This window comes from Cavia porcellus, unplaced genomic scaffold (assembly GCF_034190915.1).
Source record: "Cavia porcellus strain 051 isolate PalLab524CR breed Dunkin Hartley unplaced genomic scaffold, mCavPor4.1 scaffold_19, whole genome shotgun sequence".
Classification (NCBI taxonomy): Eukaryota; Metazoa; Chordata; class Mammalia; order Rodentia; family Caviidae; genus Cavia; species Cavia porcellus.
The window spans coordinates 66,072,825-66,094,819 of NW_026947502.1; the positions used below are offsets into that span (position 1 = coordinate 66,072,825).

A 21,995-nucleotide genomic window follows, 5' to 3' on the forward strand; every position below is an offset into this window, starting at 1 on the left:
TGGTTTTGTTGTAAAATGTTACCATCTCTGGCTTCGGTTCTATCCAGGTTTCTCTGTCAATCTTGGGTTGGTCATGGTGCAGTGCTAGCATCAGTAGTACCATTTTGTTGCTCTTTGCCATATATGAGGCCAATGTTATGTGTATATGAAATCCATAGATTGTAATATGCAATTCTGTATCTTAAACTTACAACATTTCATTGAGAATTTGTCCTTTGTTCTTTTGAATAGTTCCTACGCATAATCAAAGTGTACTTTGTTAGAAAATGTAACATCAACTGGTAACAAACCAGTTGCCCAATGTCACATTCTGATTATTTTGGGAGATAGGAGCACAAGTTTATTGACAACTTCACTTGATTTATTACTGCATGAATAAGGACATGGTGGCTGATATCCAGGATAAATTTCTAAATTGAAAGTATATGTACGTCCTACCAAAAAAGGTAGGGAAAAAACACATGCACTATCAGCATAAGAGATGTGTGTATGGAACATGTTGTTTTCATGTATGAAGGCTGCCTTACTTGTGTTAATTGAAGCAAAATTATTTTTGTCATAGAATTTTATCTGCATTTTTATTATAGTTCATATAGAAATTTGTTTTTTTAGATTTTATAAACAAAAAACAATGTGAAAATTCTAATATTTATTATAAACACTCAAGAATATTAAAAATTTAATACTTCGTTTTATTGGTATTTTTCCTGTTTTAAGTATACGTTATTTAACATAATAAAACTTACAAAATTAAAGTTAGTAATTCATCATTGGAAATACTTCTAAAAAAATAAGCATAGGCATTATACACCCAACCTGTTGCTCCTTTTAACAAAAACTAATGTGGCAAATGCACAACAGGAGTTCCTGTATCCCTCAAGTACAGCTACTGTGAACCATATACACAGCTTCTGTTATGGTAAATGGCAGTTTTACTTGCAGAGTGTGATATGGGTACATTTTACCTCCTGTGATGCCCAGTGATGTGTCATATACTATGGACCATTACATGGATATTGTTGACACTTTTGCACACCTGCTTGGTAAATCCTTACCATTTGTCATACCAAGCAGGTTAACAGTAAGATTGCTTCCTATACTCAATGTGCTGTGGACATTGAGACACACAGATGGCTACTGTTTTGATAAAATTATCATTAGTAAAAGTATGGTATGAGATTGAGAAACACACTGCAAGCAAGGAAAGGGGATTGTACTTAAAAATGACAGCTACAGTGAGTTATATCTGGGATTTGACACGCTTCTAGAACCAGTGTGAGGATACAAAGAACATTCATTCATCCCAGCTAATGATAAATCATCTACCTAATGCAATTATAGTTATTGGCTCATCCCACAGAATTTCCCTATCATAGCCAGATTATTTTCATAACCTATGTAAGAGAGTAACTGTTTTTATAATTTTTACTAGCAGATTGATAGTTAGTATCACATCATTATAGAAGGTGAACTACAGGGTTTGTTTTTAACAACCTCCAATGTCTCAGCAGCCGCTATGTCTTCAGTCAGCTCTTAGCACACCCTAGAAGTCATTCATGATATCCTTACAGTTTTCCCGTGATTCATGTAAAGCTTGAAGAGGATCTTAGACGTGTACACACTGAAACAGTCCCCACTTTTTTTCCAGTCTCTTTACTACAAATACAAAGATTACATATGGTATGGAACGTTGACCATTTGAAGAGATCAAGGACAGTTAGCTCTTGATTGGGCTAGGAAATAGAAAATGGAATGCCATGATACCCTGGCAGTCTTCTAACAAATGTCATAGCAAACAGACCCATAACGCAACTAAGAAACTAAAAAAAAAGCAAGCAAGCCCTTAAGTAGCATAGTGGAAACAGCTGGTCTTTATGTGTTATCCACTGAGACTGGGAAAGGTTAGGTAAACATTGGGACAGTGGTAATTCTTAAAGTAATCATTGAAGTAAATGGAGACATTCTGGAGTTTGAATTCTGAGAAACAAGGTAGGAAAACTTCATTTTCATATGAAAACAGACATCCTAAAGAAAGAGGACAAGATCAAAACAAGACAACAACAAAAATAAACAAATTTAGCCTAACGTGTACATATATAACAGGTGTGACTTGTTTTGAAGGGACTGTATCTGCATGTGGTAACATTTTAATTCTGAAATTTCTAGTTCATGTTATACTACCAAACATAAGGCAGAACGGATATTTGTATAGTAAAGACAACATGAAAGAAAAGACCAGTATAAATCTTTTTATACAAATTACCCCCAGATATTACTGTAAACCTACCAGTTAGCTTCATCTCTTAGATGTATATTAAGTTTTGTCCACCCTTTTCCCCTGGGTCCTTCCCCCCAGATCTGTAACAGATACCTGTGAATTTAAGATATAATGTATGGGGATTTTGAATGGATTTCAGTAAATCCCCAACAGAAACTCTTGGTCTTCTAGTATTTTATGTTATGTACTTGTACTAACTCCCTATGAGGAATGTAAGTATTATGTAATGCAAACATGTACTAATAAAAATAAATTTAAATTTTTCTTAAATGTTGTAAAGGTAGAAAGTAGAAAGCAGAAATCTTAAGTTTGTCTGTCTTAAGATAGTACTTCTCACAAAGATAAGAGGAAATTTGCCCTTGTAGGATTATAAGATACTGTAAACCACATATATAGATTTAGTCTATGGAATAGAGGCAGATACAAAATTTTCTCTGCATATTTCTGGAATCCAATAACAGTCATATTGGCAATGTCTGCAATATCAACAGGATTTAAGAGTAACTTTGTCCATTTTGACTGTGGAACTGAAAGTATACTTCATTTGGAAGAGTAAATTTAGATGCAAAAAGTTAATTCTTAGTAAAGAGGTAGGAAATCTAGGATATCTAATATTTTTTTGTTGTTAGTCTTTTAAATTAGTTCATCTTCCTATAAATTGGTAGGTCTAAAAGTTACCTGGAATCTTTTTCTGAAGTGTAGATGTTTAGAAATTCAGATTCAGATCACAAATATGATGCACAGACTTCCAATTTCAAAAAGTTCTTTCATGTTTGAAAGACAGAGTTGTGGGGGCTGGGGATTTAGCTCAGTGGCATAAGCACCTGCCTTGCAAGCAGGTGGTCGTGAGTTCGATCCCTAGTACCGATAAAAAGGAAAAAGACAAAAAAAAAAAAAAAAAAAAAAAGCAAGACAGAGTTGTAAAGCAACTGTGATACAGTGTGATAAGCTATATTGCTTCCTACAGCTATAGACCTAATCATTCTTGAGTCTTCCTCAGGTTCTGGACAGTAAGTCTACTTCCCTCTCATAGATGCCTATTTTCCTCTTCCAAGCACTGCAGATTGATTTTCAGATACCAAGTATTTTATGATTTCCTTATCCATTTTCTCATTATATTTTATTGTCATTTGACATGTGTTCTTGATACCAACAAAGATAGTTTCTATTTTTTGTTATCCTGATATTTGAGAATGATTTTTCTAAAGAAGGAGGAATCTGATAGGTCTTTATTCTACCATCTTGAAATCAGGAAACTAATAGTCATTAGTACTATATTGGAGGGCTAAAAATTTTGACCAGGATAGAGGAAAAAAAAACCATAGCGACTTTTTGGGAAAACGGAGGCATTTTTCCATTTGAAATGAGAGTCAATTATTGTAGCATAGTGGGACCTGAACAGTTGTTTTATGCCAAATAAAGCATTTTATTTTCATGAATCTTTTCTGGAAATATGTGTGAGTCCTCAAAAAATATGGGGTAAGATACAGATGAAAGGGTGTCAAGCTATTGGTACTGGGAATCAAACTTACGACCACATGCTCGCAAGGCAGGCACTTATGCCACTGAGCTAAATCCCCGGCCCAATATTTCTATACCCACGAGAAATAATTATAACTTTGAGGCAAACATTAATACACTTGACACCCTTTCATCTGTATCTTACCCCATATATCCCTTTATATGTATTCCTCATAATAAACTGGCTGTATGTATTTTAGACTCAACATGGCTTTAGAAGAGAACAGATATTCAAACTATAGTAAGCGCTTACTGAACTGAGCTTTTGTTGCTTATTTCTTTTCTGTCAATTTGTTTTGTTATGAACTGTGGATCCCTTCATGTTATACTGAAGGAATCTCTATCTATGTATTTGTTGTCCTATGTGAGATTTAAAGTAGATGCCTCAGGTTTACTTAAACCTGGGCTAAAGTGTAATTTGTTTGTTAATTTGTTTTTGTTTTTTTTGTCTTTTTCCTTTTTATCAGTACCAGGGATCGAACTCACGACTGCCTGCTTGCAAGAAAGCAGGTGCTTATGCCGCTGAGCTAAACCTCCAGCCCCCAATTTGTTTGTTTTTAATACAGAAGGAATTTTCAAACATTTTGACATGGATATCATTGGTAGAAGTGTGTCATAGTGTCTAAACATAAGGAACAAAGAGAAGTTTGTATATTATAATTACTTAATTATTTGCATAACTTTGCTTACTGTTCAGATTTTATAATAGACTAAGTTCTATGAAACCATTGTTTCAGTATATTAGTAGTCTTAGCACATGATCTTAGCACACAGTAGACACTATCTTTTGACAACTAACAACTTGTGTTTTGTTTGTGACACCAGGATTCTAAACATCAGGTCAAAAGCTAATAAATAAGTAAAGCAAAGGACCAGGGACATACCGGCACAGCAGCTGCCTAGCAAGCACAAGATCCTGAGTTCCCAACTGGTGCCATTTTATCTGGCTACGCTGATCTTTTAAAGGTCTCCCTTTCCAACACACACACACACACACACACACACACACAAATCAAAGCAGCTCATATTCTAGACTTGCAGCTCAGCACATAAGAATACCTAAAAATGAACTAGAATGTTATTACATTTCTTTGTTGCTGGTTTTGTAACTTATTTAACATAGTTTTTGAAAGCTTCTGATGCTGTTGCATGAGATTCGTTTTTTACATTGCTCTAATATCCTACTAAGGTATTTGGATCCATGGTAACTAAAACATTTAATCTTTGTTCTTTCATTTTGTGTTATGTATTTTCTTCATGAGGTTTTTTCAGTTTGTTAATACAAGAGTGAATATGAATGAATTAAATTTAAGTGATTCTTGAAAAAACTGACAGACTTGAACATCTTCAGGAAAATTTCCTCTTTTTTAAAGATTGGCATAGCCAAATATGATGACACATGTCTATAACCCTAGCCAAATATGAGGGCATATGTCCGTAACCAAGCAGACTGAAGCAGGAGAATTACATGTTTGAGAAGAGTCTGGCAACTTAATGAGAACCTCTCTCAAAATAATCTGTAAGAATATCCCAGTAATAGAGTGTTCCTGAGTTCAGCCCCCAGTTTAACACATACACAAAGAAAGACGGGAATAAAAAAGAATGAACATAGCAGTACTTCTACATGAGCAGATGGAGGATGTTTGCTTTCTAGGATCAATTAATAAATTATGCATTTAGCAAAATTGATTTGGTTATTGGGAGGTCTTTGTTACATTCAAAATAGGAAATACTAATATTCATTTAACTTGTTTCTTCTCTCTTCTGTTCAGGTAAATGGGCTTTGTCACCTTAGTTTAAGAGACAGTAGATCAAGGGTTTACTTCTGAAGTGGACTAGGTTTTAGTTAATTGGCTAAAATGTACTCCATACCTACTAAATTAAGATCTCATATATATAGGATGCTGTGAAGTTAAAATATGATCCTGAACTCAAGAAATTTATATACTAATTGAATACTCAAGATTTGAACATGAAAACAATTGCTTTAAAAAGACTTCTCAATGTGCAAGCAGCATCTCTTCCAAAACATTATATGGCATAGATAATAAAGTTTTGTGTGGTTAAACAAGTGGAAGATGCAGAGTAGAGTAGCTTGAAAAGGCTTTGTAAAGGCAGTAAATACAGGCTTTTAAAAATGGGCTTAGAAAGTGAGTAGGGTATACTCAAAGACAGTTAAATTGGGTGTCTATTTCATTTCCTGGCCCACAGGGGGAAAAATTCTTCATTTGTATTAAAAAATACACAATTGGTAGGAAATAGAGATTCAGTGAAATGTTTTTTTTGGATCCTGCCCTTATTTTTTAAGGAGGTTCAAAGGTGGAACAATGCTTGAACACCCAGATCCTTGCTGCCTTCTTAATTGCGAGCACTAAGAACAAGACTTAGATTTTAAAAAAACAAAACAAAAAAAAAACCAAACTATTTTGAATCTACAATGGAATAAAAATCTCTCATGATACTTGTTTTCTTGAAAGTGGCTCCAAGAAGAGTGGACTGTTGGGCCACACAGTACAGCCTTTGTAAGACTATAGTTATTCATTAAAAACTGAAGATGTGGCTGGGAGTGTGGCTTAATGGTAAAGCATTTGCCTAGCATGCAGAAGGCCTTGGGATCCCTGGTACCTCAAAAAAAAAAGGCATTTTAAAAATAAAAAGCACACTTTGAAGATACAGTTTTTAGAAGCCATTGATTATTGTTAAGTAATCAGAATGAATGTCCAGTTTATTGAGAAATTCTTTAGAACCAGAGAACTGAATTTTGCTTGAATTACTCATGGAAGAGGACTCGCATTCCAGAACTTTTTAAAGCCATTGTTTTTCCATTCTTTTCTTTGTTTTAAACCTTATCTCTAGGTTGCTTTATTCTGTTGTGAGTACTTCTACAAGTATCATTATATTATAGCTCTATAGAAAATTAGACATGCTTTTGAATATTAATCAAATATTGAAACTCTTATAAGTATCACTTCCCATTTATAATTTTAATTTAAAGAAAAACAAGACAAAACAGTAAACAGAGTAGAAGTAATATAGAATTTCAAAGAAAAATTTTAACATTAAGAAATTACTAGTTGATAAGTTACATATTATCCTTTTAGGGTTAGGGTTAGGGTTAGGGTTAGGGTTAGGGTTACAAAATCAAAGCATAAAAAGTGGACCCTCAAACTGACAGTGCAAACCATTCGTTCAATGATCTAATTGAAACTTGGTAATATGGTCATCTATGTTACATACTTAAATGTCCATATCATTGTATTCTTCAGAACACTTTCCTTCCCTTTGATTTTTACAATATCTGTTAAACATTTTGGAATTTATTACTGTCAATTTTTATCATTTTTTACACTAGAGAGACAATTGATATTTACTAATGTGAGTCTTGTTTATTTCACTTATGAGGATAGTCTCAAGTTGCCTCCATTCACCTATAAAGACCTCGAGATTGTCCTTTTTAATAGATAAGTAATATTTCATTGTATAAAATTACCACATCTTTTTCATCCACTCTGCAGTTGATGGGCATTTTGGTTGTTTCCAAGATTTAGCTATTACAAATTGTGCTGCTATAAACATGGGTGCACATATATCACTGTGACATGATCTTTTCAATTTTGGGGGGCAAATGCCCAGGAGTGGAATAGTAGCTGAGATTGAATGGAGCTTCTAATCCTAGTTTGTTAAGGAATTTCCATATTGATTTCTATAGTGGCTGTACAGTCTACACTCCCACCAACAGTGGAGAAGTGTTCCTTTTCCCCCACAGCCTCACCACCTCTCCGACATTTATTGTCAGTTGATTTCTTGATGTCAGCCAGTCTTTCCAGAGTGAGATGAAACCTCAGTGCTGTTTTAATTTGCATTTCTCAAATAACCAGTGATGGTGAACATTTTTTCATGTATTTATTTGCCATTTGTATATCTTGATCTGTGAAATGTGTGTTCATCTCAGATGCCCATATTTGAAAAGGGTCTTTGAATTTGGGGGGCTTGATTTTTTCAATTCTTTATATACTCTCGATATAAGTCCTTTTTCTGAGGGATTGTCGGCTAAAATTCTTTTACCATTCTGTGGGTTTTCTTTTCACTTTGTTGGTGATTTTTTTTGAAGTCCAAAAACTTTTTTAAAAAATGTGATCCCAGTTGTTGATTCTTTGAAATATTTCCCATGCAGTTTGCACTTTGTTCATGAATTCTCTGCCTACACGTATGTCTCCATGTTTTCTACCTATCTTGTCTTCCAATAGATTTTGTGTTTCTGTTTTAATATTTAGATCTTTGATCCATTTTGACTTTAGTTTAGTGCATGGTGATAGGCATGGGCCTAGTTTCAGTCTTCAGCATGTAGAGAGCCAATTTTTCTAACACCGTTTATTAAAGAGGCGATCCTTTTTCCAGTGAATGTGTTTAGCCCCTTGGTCAACTATAAGGTGGCTGAGTGTCTTTGTAGTTGTGTTCGTATCTTCTAATCTGTTCCATTGATCCCCAGGTCTTTGCCAGTACCATGCTGATTTTATCACTGTGGCTTTGTAGTATAATTTCAAGTCAGGAATTGAGATGCCTCCTGCTTTGCCTTTGTTGCCCAGTATTGCCTTTGCTATTCTAGGTCTTTGCTGTTTCCAAATGAATTTTAGGAGTGTTTTCTCTAGCTCTGTAAGGTATGTTATGGTATTTTGATGAGGATTGCATTAAATCTGTATAACAGCTTTGGGAGTATGGCCATTTTCACAGTGTTGGCTCTTCCTAACCAAGAGCAAGGAATGTCCTTCCACTTTTTTTTTTTAGATGCTATTATGAAAGGCAATATTTCCATAATTTCTCTCTCAGTGAGTTTTTCATTTGTACAGGAATGTGTACAGGAATGTATACAGGAATGCTATTGATTTTTGAGTGCTGACTTTGTATCCAGCTACACTGCTGAATTTATTACCTCTAGCAGCCTTTTTATGGACTTTTTTGGGTCTTCTGTATAAAATATCATGCCATCTGCGAATAATGATAATTTTGCTTCTTCCTTTCCTATCTTTATTCCTTTTATTTCTCTCTTGTCTGATTGCCCTGGCTAATGTTTCCAGAACTATATTGAATAGGAGTGGTGATAATAGTGGACATCCTTGTCTTGTTCCTGATTTTAGAGTGAAGGCTTTCAGTTTTTGACCATTTAGTATAATATTGGCTGTTGGTTTGTCATAGATGGCCTTTGTGAAATTGAGGTAGATACCATCTATTTCAAGTTTCTGTAGGGTTTTTATCATGAACAAGTGTTGGACTTTATCAAAAGCTTTTTCTGCATTTATTGAGATGATCATATATTTTTTATTTTTGGCTCTGTTGATATGATATATTACATTTATTGATTTGTGTATGTTAAACCATCCTTGCATTCCTGGAATAAATCCCGTTTGGTTGTGGTATATAATTTTCTTCATGATTTGCTGCATTCTGTTTGCTAGTATTTTATTGAGAATCTTTGCATCAGTGTTCAGTAGTGAGATTGTCCTATAGTTCTCCTTTCTGATTGGGTCTTTCTCTGGTTTTGGTATCAGAATAATACTTGCCTCCAGGAATGAGTTAGGGAGGATTGCTTCTCTTTCAATTTCATTGAAGAGTTTAAGGACTATTGGCATCACATATTCTCTAAATTTCTTGTAGAATTCAGCCATGAATCTATCAGGCCATGGGCTTTTGTTGGTAAGTTTTTAATCATGTTTTCAATTTCAGTAGCTGATACTGAGTTATTCAAAATTATTTTATCTTCTTGATTGAGCTTTGATAGTTCATATGTTTCTAGAAATCTGTCCATCCCCTCTATGTTTTCCACCCTATGTTAGTAAAGATTTCCAAAGTAGATGTTCATGATCTTTTGGATTTCCATGGAATCCGTTATGGTTTCTCTCTTTTCAGTCCTTATTGCATGAATTTGAGTTTTTTCTTTGTTTTTCTTGATAAGGTTGGCTAGTGGTTTATCAATTTTGTTTATTCTCTCAAAAAACCAGCTCTTTGATTCATTAATTCTTTGTATTTTTTTTTTTTTTTTTTAGTTTCAATTGCATTAATTTCTGCTCTGATCTTACAGTTTCCTCTCTTCTATGAGCTTTGGGTTTGACTTGCTCTTCCTTTTCTAGAAACTTGAGATGTAGCATCAGGTTGTTTATTTGTGTTCGTTCTGTCTTCTTGATGTGACTTTTTATTGCTATATATTTCCCTCTTGGGACTGCTTTCATTTCGTCCCACAGGTAACAGTATCTTGTATCTGCATTTTCATTGAATTGTGAGAATTGCTTCATTTCTTTTTTAATTTCACCTGTAGCCCACTGATTGTTCAGAAGGTTATTTAATTTCCATGTATTTATGCAGGTTTTGCAATTTCTTTTACCATTAATTTCCTATTTCAGTGCACTATGATCAGATAGTATGCATGGGAAATTTCAATCCCTTTGCATTTATTTAAGAATGTTTTATGGGTTAATATGTGGTCTATTTTGGAGAATGTCTCACGTACAGCTGAAAAGAATGTATGTTCTGATGTGGTTGAGTAGAACACTCTAAACATCCACTAAGTCCATTTGCTCATAGGTATCATTCCGTTCTGTTATTTTTTTGTTGACATTTTGTCTAGTTGATCTATCTCTCTGTGACAGTAGAGTGTTAAGGTCTCCTATTAAAATTGCGTTCTTGTGTATTTGGTTTTTCATGTCCATTAGTATTTGTCTTACATAGTTGCATACTCCTGTGTTTGGTGCATATATATTTATAATTGTTGGTTCTTGAAGTTTTCCACTAACAAGTATGTAGTGGCCTTCTTTATCTCTTTTAATTATTTTAGGTTTGAAGTTTACATTGTGTCAAACAGAATAGCTACCCTGCTTTTACCTGGGTTCTTGTTGCATGGAATATTGTTTTCCATCCTTTGACTTTTAACCTGGGAGTTTCCTTTTGAGTCATATGTGTTTCTTGTATACAACATATTGTGAAATCCTGTTCCTTGCTCCATTGTGTCAGCCTATTTCTTTTGGTAGATGAATTGAAGCCATTTACATTTATGTATGTAAGTGATATGTACTGGCTCAACTTTGTCATATTATGTTCCTGTTATTTATTTTCTGCTTTTCCCCCTTGTTTAATTGCTTGCCCTGCCTGGTGGTGTATTTCTGTTGTTGTTCTAGAGATTGTGATCATTTTTATCTCTATCTAATATGTCTTTCAATACTCTTTCTTGGATTGGTTTGTTGACATGAATTTCTTCAGTTGTCCTTTGTCATGAAAGTATCTTGTTTCTCCATTAAATTTGAAAGACAGTTTTTCTGGGTACATCAGTCTGGGTTGAAAGTTGTTTCCTTCGAGGGATTGGAATAGGGCACTCCCAAGTTTGTCTTAAGTTGAAAGTTTGGGCTGAAAAGTCTGCCGTGATTCTATGGGCTTTTCTTGATAGGTGAGTTGTGTCTTTTCTCTGACAGCTTCTGTTTTTATATTGTATGCCTGGGATTCTAATTAGTATATGTTTAGGTGTAGATTTATGTTGGTTGTGACTGTTTGGCATTCTATATGCTTCACTTATCTGTATGCCAGATTTTTTTCCCCAAGTTTGGGAACTTTTCTGCTATTACTTCTGTGAATAGTTTACCTATGTCATTTGCATTGAGTCCTACATCTTCACTGATGCCTGTTAGTCTAATATGGTTTCTCTTGGCATCATCCCAAAGCTGCTACCGAATTGTCATTTCATGCTACTTTGTTGTTTTTAAAAGTTCTACTCTTTCATGATCACTAACTGTGATCCTGTCCTAAAGGTCTGAAATTCTATCCTCAACTTCATTTAAATGGTTTTTCGAGCTTTCAATAGAATTTTTTGTTTCTTGGATATCTCTTTGAATTTGTTTCATAGATTCTTCTTGTTTTCTACATTGTTCATTCAAGATTTCAATCAATTTCTCGTGTTCCTGTAAAATTTTTTTTATCTATTTCTTATCTGGCTATGCTGTTAACTCCTTTACTAAGGTTGTTATTTCTGTCTTTATGTAGGAAACTACTTCTAATTTGATTTCCTCTATAACCTTATGAATTTGTTTATTTATTTCTTTTGTTATCTTTTTGGAGATTTCTGGGGTATGACTTTTAAAGTCCTCTATTTCAACGTCCCCTGTATTTGCTTCTGAGGGACTAGATGTTTGAGATTGCATTGTGTCTTTTGTTTTGTCATTTTCACCTTTTGGGCAAATATTTGGTCTTTCAGTCCCACTAATCTCAAACTGTCAGTAGTGTGACTCCTCAGGTCCTACTGTGTGGTTGATGTTGTCCAATTGCTGGGTACCACAATGAAGAGGAGAACCAGTCACCTGTATTCCTCCTGCAGGGCCTCTTGGGTGAGACCTGTATTCTTCCTGGGCTAACTAGCCTAGGAGTATTGATGTAAATCAACTCTTAGTTCCTGTTGCTGTCTTCAGGTTATTGTAGGTCACCAGATCTCCCTGTCTATAGTGTTTGTGTCAGCTGAGGCCCTGCTGTGCCACTGGGTATCTTATAAGCCCTTTTAATTTTCTCCAAGTTGGGGGAGGCCTTACTTGTGCACTCCTCAGCCTTGTCTGTGTTGTCCGTGTGGAGGAGAGGATCACCCACTCTCTTGCCAGTTTCGCCGAGGTCTTACACTTGGAGGGAGCTTTACTACTGCTCCTATTTACCCACTGGAGACCTTTCTTTAAGGGGCAAGCTCACCACACTGACTGGAGTCTGCTGTGGCCGTCTGTTTGGGTGAGGGGTTCCTGAGTCTCCCATCAAGCCAGCACAGTAATCTGCTGTAGTCCAAGGTTCTGGGACAAGGATTGGGAGCTGAAGATCAACAGCAATACTAGGTCCAGGAGGTGAGGGGGTTCTTGAGGGGCAGGCCTGCACTGACAGTCCGGGGCATTGCAGGCTTCTGAGCCCTCACTTCCCATTTCTTGAACTGATTTTCAATAGAAGAGATGATTTAACACTAAGTAGTAGAAAACAAATCATTTATAGAGATTTTGTGTCGTATAATATCTAGTCTACCACCATAGAAGCTATGGTCATGTATTTTATCTTACAACTAAAGTTGCTATGATAGGATTTCAGGATTCCAAAGAAGTTGCCCTTGTGCAGTGCTTCGCCAGTAGACCTTTCTGCATTGGTTAGTCCACCTGTTACTGGCTTTTCCCACTGCACCCTCAGGCCCACAATGGTCAGGAGTCTCAGCTAGAGGACCCCAGGTATGAGGCCAAACACATTATAGAGTGAGACCCTGTGTCATAAAACAAAAATTACAAAATTTGTTTTAGATACCTGTTTTCTCTTTCCTTTTTCTTTTTTAAAGAATATAGTAAAGTGTAAGTTTGGAAAAAAGAGTTGGAGAAGTGTATGAAGGGTTTTATTGTCAAGGTTATTTAAATTTGGAACCATAAATACACATTGTGCTTGAAGTCATGTTAAGTGAAATAAACCAAGTACAAAAAGACAAATAGTCAAACTCATAGCATCAGAAAGTAAAGTGATTGCTAGGGGATGAGATCTGTGAAGAAGAGGGAGTTAATGTGCAGCCCTTGGTCTGTAAGACTAATTTTGTCATTAAGGCACATAAATGCAGGTTTGAGAATATTCTTTACAATATTTCTATTGATGATTATTCATTTTAATGTTGTGACTTTTATTAAATAGTGAATACTTCACAGGAAAAATATCACAGAAATATGGAGTTTTTAATACTTACTGAGTGTTCATAGAAAAAAATTTTCATCAACATTGTCATCAGAATCAACTGGTTTTCTGTGTATTAAGTCTAAGAAAGAACATCAGAAATAAATTCCCATATAAACTACAATGAAAATATCAGTATTACTCTACAAAAAAAATATTCTTTACTTCAGTTGTCACACCTAAGGCGGCCTGCACACATGACAACAGCATGTTCCACACACACACATCACTTACACAGTGCATGTCTTTTGCTTTCCGGCCTTTTTGTAGGACATATATCAGTGATCTTGCTGTTTGGTCAGAAGCTTTTTATTATACAGATTATAGCTAACAGGAACATAAAATAGCAATAAAATAAAATTTTAAATCCTTAATACATATTGTGCATTTAGAATAGACATTAACATTTTCACACCAGCTGTGTACTTCCTTACAAAACCTAAAAAGATAACATTAGAAATAAATTCATGTGTGAACTACAATAAAAATACCAATAGAACTGTACCACAAAAATAAGCTTTGCTTCAACTATCACACTCTAAGCAGTCTTCACACATGACAACTGCATGTTGCCACGCATGCATCTCACACTGACAGCACCTTCTTTTGTATTTGACTCTTTAGGTGAGCATTATAAATTAATACTACAAATTATGCATCCTGTATATAATTATTTTCCTTGCAGTCCCTGACTACAACACTTTCCTATGTGGCTGTCTTATCACCTCTCTCCTTGTTCTGTCAGGAGCTTCCTGCTATACTGTACAACATTCACTTAGCAGGGAAATAAGATATCAATAAAATACAATATTAGATATGTAATGAATTCTTAGACTAGACCACAACATTTTCACATCAGCTGTTCACTTGCTTACAAAACCTAAAAGACAACATCAAAAATAAAAACCTAAGTGAACTGCAATATAAACACCAAAATCAACCACAGAAATAAGCTTTGCTTCAACACAACCCAAGGCAGTGTTCACCCATGAGAGCTGCATGTTCCATGCACAAATATTGCTTACACTGACAATATGTATATTTTGTTTTCCTGTACTGTCTTTTTTTTTTTAAAACCGGTACCAGGGATCAAACTCATGACCACGCACTTACAAGGCAGGCGCTTATGCCGCTGAGCTAAATCCCCAGCCCCTCCTGTACTTTCTAGTAGGGCCCAGTTGACACCTTTTTGTTTTTGTGCTGTCATAATAGGTCTTTGTGATGCTGCATCTGCCTGCTTGTCTGATTACCATTGGTTTTTTTTTTATTTTTTATTTTTTTTATTTTAAAGGAGGTAAAATTAAACGGAACAAAATAGGACATAAGAAAGCAATGTAAGAGATACAAATTTCAAAGCTAGATGACCTGAGATCTTCACTATCTATCATATTGTCTCTTGTTTTTTTCCAAATAGTTGTCCATGTCTTCGCATACAGAGAATTCATACAGAACAACATCGTGTAAAACTGATCCGAACAGAGTGAGGAAGGCGTTTTAGGTCTTCAACACCAGACAATAGGGAAGTTACTAATGGCTGTCATAGTCTCTCGTTCTCTTCAAAATAGCTGTCCATACTTTCATGTATATTGAAGTTCAACAAAACAAAACAGGCAGGGGGAAGGGATTGCTTGGTTTCCCAGCGCTCCAGGTCCCAAGATGGCATGGGTCCCAGTAAACGCTGGTGGCTTCTGTCCTGGGCTGCCGGAGCCTGCCATGCTCACAGCCACTCACGGAGGGGCACGGGGGTTGCTTCAAGCTGTTTCTTTCTAACGAATTGACCATTTCACTGCCCAAGTTCTGAAATGGCCAACAAACCATAGAAAGACATCTCTTTAGGCTCCTGCTTGAAACCAACAGCGTCAGGAAGCTGCCGGCCTTGACTCAGGGCCAGCTGATTACCATTGTGCACCACAATTTTTTTGTCTAGTTCCTTGGGCAAAAACATTTTGGTTTTCCTCTATTGTAAATGATCTTTTATGAGCTAGAGTCCCAATCCTCTAAGAAAATTTCTCCATGATATTTTGTACTTATCATTTTCTTTGTAAACTATCAAACTATACCACACATGTTATGATCGAGTAAAATACCATTGGCCAATGCTGTGTGCGTCAAGTGACATCAGAGTTGCTGCATAACTCATCAAAAACGTCTACTCCACATTTCATTTTGTTGTTTAAAGTTTCCATCTTGGGCTTCCATTTTGTCCAGGTTTTCCTATCAATATTTCTATCATGCTGAAATGTTGATGTAAGCAGTACCAGTCTGCTTTTCTTTGCCATATACGAGGCCAATGTTATATCTTTCTGAAATTCAAAGATTGTTCTATATAATTCTCTGTTTTGAAGTTAGAGTATTTCATTTGGAATTTCTGCTTTATTCCTGTGTAGTTTCTGTGCTGGTCAACCTGTGCTGTGTTAGCAAATATAATATCAACTGGCAACTGATAAATCAATTTTCGAATATCACATTCTGATTACTTTGAGAGATGGAAGCAATAAGTCTGTCCACAACATCATTTGGTTTATTACTGTATGAATAAGTACCTGGTGACTGCGTTCCCCAATAAATCTCTGAACTGAAAGTATAATAAGTCTTTGAATCTACAAGGGAGTTTTTATGCCACATTTTGACCTATCACTTTTCCATAAGTCTTTTACATTCCTGTAATCACAATGCAAAATCTATGCTAAGTATAAATTTACAAATTCTTTCAGTCCAGCTTGTGAAATTCAAAAAATGCATTTTTGAATATGGCTATTGGTACATACAGAATGTTTTACTTGCATTTGAGCCTTGGTGTATTTCACAGCATCTGTTACAATTTCCAACACTGAATGGCAGTACTGGCATTCTTCGGTTTAATACATTTCACTCCTGCCAAAGACCTTCATTGTATTTTCAGACCTAATTCTAACATTGGATGGTTCTATTTAGTTGTGAGGCCATTTCATAACATTTTGACTAGTCAAAGATATACTCACATTATTTTTTTCTTAGTCATCTGGATCAATGAATTCTGCATCCCCTGTGTCTGTGTCAATTTATTCTTGCTCCATTTAACTGTCATAGAAACTTTGTCTTCCATAGCCAGCATCAAAGCTGTTGCCATCATCATCATCCACCCACACCACTCTTCTGTTATGAAAGTATGTATTTTACCATAATGATCATCTTCATCATTCATACATGAGACGTCTGATGATTAAGTTTGACCTCTGAAACTTTCAAATATGGTTTTTTTATGTGCCATTGTACTGAAAAATCAAAAGAAAACTTTTTTTTGTTTTGTTTTGTTTTGTTTTTTAACAATATTGAACTGGTGTGGGTCTACTGAACCCTTTGTGATGCTTGGGTAAACACTGTTCCTTGGAGAATAAGGCTGGGTTGAAATCCCATTTTGCCACATCTGCACATGCACACAGTCCTTGCCATGCTTCATACCAAATGAATAACATAGATTGCTTCCTTTAGGCCTTACGTAAGATACAGAGATGCACAGCCAGCTACTATAATGCAGAAATACAAATTTAGAGTAGAAAAATAAAGGATGGGCCTATTGGACGTGAAAAAGCTCTGGTAATACAGGTAATAATACATGGTGAAACAATGTAAATGTGCTTAATGCCACTAAATCATTCGAAATGGTCAAAACAGAACTAAGGGTATAGTTCAGTGGCAGATCACTTACTTAGCAGGTGTGGGACCCTGAAATCCCCAGTACTTCAAAATAAATAGATAGATAAACAAACACATAAGGGAAAAATGATAAATTCTACATTACCTGTATTTTACCAGAATAACAAAATATTTTTTTCAGGGCATGTTTGTATTATAGAATAGTGATATGGAACTGGTACAGATATATAGCATATCTTGCTCATTTTCAATCCCCGCCAGCATCATAGGTGTAGTTATCATGTTCGCTGTGTTATAGTATTCCTCACTCAGAAAATCATTATAGCCAGGTATGCTAGTGCATGCCTGTAATCCCATCATTTGGGAGATTGAGGTAGAAGGATCACAAGTTCAAGGTCAGCCTGGGCTACATAGCGAATTTAAGACTAACCTAGACTACATAGTGAGACCCTGTCAAAAAAGAGGAGGAGGGAGAAAGGAGGAAGAAGAGGAAAAGAAAAGAAAGGAAGGAGTTGGGGGTGTGGCTTACTGGTTAAGTGCTTGCTTACTGGTTAAGTGCATGTACAGGACCCTGTGTTCAGTTTGCAAAATCACATACACATCAAAATGAAATTGTATAAGTATTTCATCACAAAAACTATTTTTAAATTAAAACTAAAAATTAGCAAATCAGTTGAAAGGCAAGTTTCTAGAAACATTTAAATATTATAATATTAAATAATATAATAATGTAGTATATTGGGGAAGTAGACCTAGCACATGTAGAAGAATTGAAAGAAATTTACAGAGCTCCTTCCTGATATTATAATCCAAACTATAAAGTTCTGAATAGAAGGAAATCAGCAGCCAGTGGAAAAGGCAGATCTTGAAGACACAATAGGCATTTCGGGTAAAGAGCATAACAGAAATCTAAGTGAAAACAAGTAGAAACTCTGTGACAGACATGGAAGACTGAAAGAAATGGTTTGGAGAAGTGTAGAAGTGTTGGACCAAAGTATTTGTATGGCAATCTGATGAATATGACCATAGAAAATTATGGCATTGTAGAGTAATGGGAACATCAAAGAAAAGACTTTAAAATACAGCTCTCAGGTTTTAGTGATTATCATAGTGGACATGCCAACACAATAGCAGTGAATACACTAAATACTATTAGGAAGGAATCTGACCAAATCACATTCCTTAAATGTCATCAGGCTATGGACCAAGCAATTCTGTTACCATGGAAAGGGAAATTTGTGATTATGAAAGGAAAACTTGATTTAGTATTGACATTTTATTATAAAGATATTTCTGGGTATCTAAATAACAGTGACTAAGAGAAAACATACTAAGTTGTTCAGGAACCAGTGTTCAAAAAATAGCACACTTCAGTTTTCCCACAGATACTCACCAATACAATATACTTTTCACAGAACTGAATTATGGTATTGGACCTGCCTTAGTCTGAAAGCTCCACAAGGGAGTAAGAGAAAGTCACAATCAGAAAAATTTCTTCAGGAAATAAAATAGGAGTAGGCGATATATCTTGATAACTTATTACATGCTCTGGATAACTAATTGCTAAATAAAAAGTAGCAGAATCAAAGATTTATTTAATCCTTCAACTAGAGAATCTAGAGTTTAGATTTAATTAAAAATACTGATCGTGTTCTCATTTACATATGGCCTTTGTAGTGATCTTTTCAGATTATGGAAAATTGAAACATAATTTTATATTATACAGTCATTCCATTTAAAATGCCTACTTGAAAGAGATAAACCTTGTTAATGCCCCCTAATTCATACTCCCTTTTCTGTCACACATTTTTGTAAACCATGTAAATTTAGGATCCACTCCTGGATTTTTAGCCATCATCATTCCAACACTGATTACAATCTGTTACTTACTGATGATAGGCAGCTAATGTTGTGTTCTTAAGGATTTAGAAATTATCAAAAGAATTTTGAGCTTTATTTGCCTTTGATACTTGTCTCTAGTTCCTGAAATTTGCTTAAAAGGGAAAATTGGACAAAGGAATAATTTTACTACTTCCTGAAGCTCAAATGCCAAAGCAGAGTACTTTCAGAGACATCTTGATTCAATTAGAGTTTGAGGTCAAAAGGCAGGTTCAGTTAGTCTGGTTGTTTAAAGCACTAGGGATTGAGTGAACAGACCACTTTAATGACTTAAAGTTGAAATTCTGCTACCTATTCTTTATGTCAATAATATGACATATTCATCATATAATGGGAGAGGGGTTACTAATCACTTGGAAAGATTTTGTGTCTCTTTCTTTCTTTCTTAGCTGAGGAAATGACAAATAGGATAAGAGAATTTGGCAGGAGAGCACTGAAGTTTTTATTTTGTTCTGGACTTATAGCATACATGTATTACCTTTCACATTTTATATGCTCATGTTACTCCCTTAGGACTCATGGAAAATGAAGCCAAAATGTACATTGGCAGGTCTTCCCTTTCTGTGGAATCTATGTGAGGCTGCTCTCAGTTAATGATTAACCTTTTTTAAGGTTCAATTTCATTAAAATATGCACTCAGTATTAAAATAGGTGGCTTCTAGATCTCAAGCCATTGACTGATTAAAAGTGAGTCACCTCTGGTAATTTTTATTTTCTTCTTTATGTTTTCTTGTGACTTTCAGTTTTTCTCTATTGAATGTGTATTACCCTTATCAGAAAATATCATTACAAAAAAGTAATTGTGTGGAGTAGGCACTATTAAAATAAGATGCATTTCACAATTTGCTGTGTATTATTATTATTATTATTATTATTATTATTATTATTCTGAACTCCATTCCCCAAAACCAAACGTTCTTAACAGGTTTGAGTTTAAACGCTTTGGCGTGTATGACATAAAGCTTAAATGTGTAAATTTAACCATATCTTTTGGCTTTTTCTGTTACATATATTAGGGAAACAACAGTTTTTCTCCTGCCTCAAAGTTATGGCTGTTACATTCACTAGCTTTCACATCCTTGTCTTCCAAAATGTCTTCAGGTTTTAGTTACCAAACAAAGCCTATTTTGCCTACTGCACAGTATGCAAATTACTGTAAAAATAAGTTTTGCAAAAAAAAAGTTCATTCAAGAAGCAGCCATACATGAGGAAGCCCGAAGTCTCAAATCTGCCACCCTAAATGGAAAGGTTGAGAGTATTTATTGCAGAAAGAAACAGGGTGATCAGAGGCATAGAGAAAGATCATTGGAAGTAAAGAAAGGTGAAGTAGTCTACACATGCATAATAAAAGTTAATGGCTCTTCATAGGATACATGTTAAAAAATGCCAACATTAGCATTCTGTGAGCATACTTTTTAGCTATCCGATAAAAAGTTCACCCATAAGGACCAGTGATTTCCAGTGGTTTGAGCTATATCTACCTTCTTAAAAAAACAACTTAGGCAACCATTGGCTAATTGGGAGTATTTTACTTTGCAATGGCCTTAAAAATTGGCAGAAAAAGCAAGCTTGAGTTTTATTGAAGTTTTTCTCAGTTCTAGTAGTATCTACTTAAAATTTACCAAAATTATAACAAAGAACACAGTACTATCTCTTTTTAAAAATAAAAACTAATGGTTGCACGTAAGATGTTGATATTATACTGAATTTATGATTAAATATATGATTATAAGAAAAAATTTTTAATCTTGACCGTGAGTTCCCCTTTTTGGCATACACACATGTAGAAATGAATATCAAGAGATTCCTGAGAACATGGCGGACAGACAACAGCAACTACTGAACGCTCTCTAAAGGCTCGGCTCAGAGGCCAGGAATGATGCGGACTAAGGAGATACGAACCAGTAGAGATATGCTCTGCTGACTCAGGAACGAACTGGGCTGAGAGAATCCAACTTGGAATACAGTCCTGGCGCTAAAATAGGAACAGAAAAATCTCAGTGTGGAGGCTCGACTCCGCGCCATTGGAAACCGCGGCTTGGATTTCCCGCCGCGTGGCGGCCGGCTACCTCCACAGCGGCTCGACAGGGAGAGACGCGACCGCCGAGCTCTGGGAACGGGCGTCTGGGAACGGTCTCGGAAACGCGACGGGCAGGAAGGAAGGCTGACTGGTGGCGAGGTGAGCGAGGAACTGACTCCCTACCGCAGTCTGACTCCAGCGGAGGATTTTCTGGGCGCAGGCAGTCCTGTAAGAGCAGGGCGCGATGGCAACTGCAGCCGCGCATTTCCCTCTCGGACGGGATTGGTGAAAGGTGCCTGGCCGGAGGGACGCTCCTCGCGGACCCCCTAGGCTGGCCTAGCCCAGATCCCAGAGCCTGACGGTGGCCCGGAGGAGCGACCAACTTCCGCGTAGGCTGCCTCCTCCGCAACTCCCTGGGGCGCAGCGGTGAGCTGGAACAACTAGCCAGCGCAATTCGATCAAGCTGTAGCTGACAGGCAGGGAAGCCGGGCCTCCTGTGTAAGATTACATTTTATAAGGAACAGAAAATATGGGGAAGGGAAGCAACAAAAAAGGCTCCTCGACCCCCAATCCTGAGAATCAGGCAATAGTGGACACTGTACCAATATACATTAAGCGCCATTTAGAGAGCCTCATAGACCAATTCAGGAATGAAGTTATCAATGACCTGAAGCTAGAAGTATGCAGAATAGTTAGAGAAATGCTAAGCACCACCCAGGAAAAAGCAGATGGTGGAGTGGAAGAACAGAAAAAGAGGGGAGAATTGCTTGATGGAGAAAACAGAGAAAGCATTGAGTATGTGAAGCACGTGCAAAGGGACTATCAAGAAATCAAGAAGTATACCCAAGACTGGCATAACAGCTTGAAAGAAACTAAGGACAGACTATCTGAATTGGAGGGCAGACTTGAAACATGGGAGAATGAAATGAA

At 36.0% G+C, this 21,995-nt stretch overlaps 1 protein-coding gene and 1 non-coding gene across 11 annotated transcripts in view; one reads left to right on the plus strand and one right to left on the minus strand.

The window, feature by feature from the left end:
- Erc1 (ELKS/RAB6-interacting/CAST family member 1) overlaps positions 1–21,995 on the plus strand; it is a 521,572-nt gene that overhangs the window by 412,914 nt on the left and 86,663 nt on the right. The window lies entirely within an intron of this gene.
- On the minus strand, positions 15,265–15,401 carry LOC111755186 (small nucleolar RNA SNORA2/SNORA34 family). Its single transcript, XR_002789768.1, has one exon. It is a non-coding gene; the product is annotated as a small nucleolar RNA SNORA2/SNORA34 family (small nucleolar RNA).